This window comes from Dunckerocampus dactyliophorus, chromosome 10 (assembly GCF_027744805.1).
Source record: "Dunckerocampus dactyliophorus isolate RoL2022-P2 chromosome 10, RoL_Ddac_1.1, whole genome shotgun sequence".
NCBI lineage: Eukaryota > Metazoa > Chordata > Actinopteri > Syngnathiformes > Syngnathidae > Dunckerocampus > Dunckerocampus dactyliophorus.
In genome coordinates this window covers 14,181,580-14,183,441 of record NC_072828.1, presented here as the reverse complement: position 1 = coordinate 14,183,441, position 1,862 = coordinate 14,181,580, and positions in this window count along the sequence as shown.

Here is a 1,862-nt window from a genome sequence, read left to right as displayed (position 1 = left end):
AGATAATGTTATCGAGAGCAAAGCAGGCCCCTGATACATTCCAAAAAGTCATTTGTTTTTAACCACCTTGAACCATTGCTCAGGGAGTGTTGTGGGAGTGTGCGATGGATCACAGCACATCAGTGGGAGTATCAGCTTACAGGTATGTGGAAGCAGATACAAGTTTGCATTCGGTGGCTGTTTAAAACCAAACAATCAAAATAGTCTCACACAAAAAATATAGTGGCTGTCCGACTAAAAGCACGCCATATTATTTGATTTTTATATAAAACACAATACTTAAGAGAAATGTTTTTTTTTCTTTTTTATGTTTTTTTATTTTGGTCTTTTTTCTTTACATGTTAAAATTCATCTTAGCATATTTGTATATTATTCCATTTTTATTTTTTTTGTCTGCACCTCAGCCTTTTTTTTCTATATTTTTTATATATATATATACACACACACACACATCATTTTATACATATTTTTACATTCTTGTAAATATTATACTTGTCCTATCTATCATGTAATTATAATCTATCATATAATTGAGTGTCCTTTAGTGGCTTTCTTGTATATCTAGCGCTCCCTCGTGGACACAAGTAGCCACTACAGTGCAACAAGAAAAGGCCTATGCCTCCGTTTGTGTGTCTACTGTCTTCTGTCAGTGTCAGTCAAAGAAGCCATTTGTGGTTTTTATGTCTCATTCCTGCTCCTAAATGAGGTCGTTGCCACACACCTCTCACATCTATATACAATATGTGTGTGCATGTGTGTTCATATTTATACACATACCATATAGACGATATCTTAGTTGATCTCACCACCTGAATGCACAGCAGGCTGGTGGTTATGATGGTCTGGTGGTTGTTTTTATAGGCCAGACATGGTTTAACTGTACATGGGCCAAACACAAGACATCTCAATTTCAGTGTTCAAAGCATATTTATTATGTGAAAAATAAATAAACATTAAAAACACTACATTATATTACTGAACCTGCTCCTCTTTACTTGTATGATTATCTACTGTAAGAGATAAACATTTAAAGTGCTCCTGAGCAAAACACATGTTAATCTTGTTATTTTTGCTGTGAAAAATAACATTGAAAAGCATATTTCCTGTGTTAGATGTGTGCTAGAATGTTGAAATATTTACTGGTCCAAGTTTTGGATGAATTTTTGTTGTTTGTTTTTTTTTATATTATGCCTGCTTCCTCCCACATTCCCAAAACACACATGTTAGGTTAATTGGCAACTCTAAATTGTCCATAGGTATGAATGTGAGTGTGAATGGTTGTTTGTCTATAAGTGCCATATGATTGACCAGACCAGGGTGTACCCCACCTCTCGCCCAAAGACAGCTAGGATAGGCTCCAGCATACTCGTGACGCTAGTGAGGATAAGTGGCATAGAAGATGGATGGATGAATGGATATTATGCCTGCTCGAGGAGATGGAGTAAGCTTGTTCACATTTCTAAAAGACAATATTCGCCTCATCAGATAAGTCGAGGGACAAGTATTTTGATACTGCTCTGCAGATGGAAATAAGAAGTTAAAACCCACAAGATGTTGGATCGTAGAAAAGCATAAGTCAAGTAGCAAAGCATAAGTCAATCCACTTTTCTTCTGCTGTTATTCTCCATCGTTGCCAGCCTTGTGCTCGGCTAATGCCGTGTTCATTCGTAACTAGCTTGGTTTTGGAGCGCTAGCTGTCAGTTTCAGTAAGTAAATCCATATTTCATATATTTTTACTAGCTCTATTAAACAACCTTAGAATAAGATTAAGGGGTTTCATGCCAGGACTAAATAATCAGCTATTGCTGCTCATTGGTATTGCATTTTGCGTGTGCAAACTGTCAGTGTCATTTACTAACTGA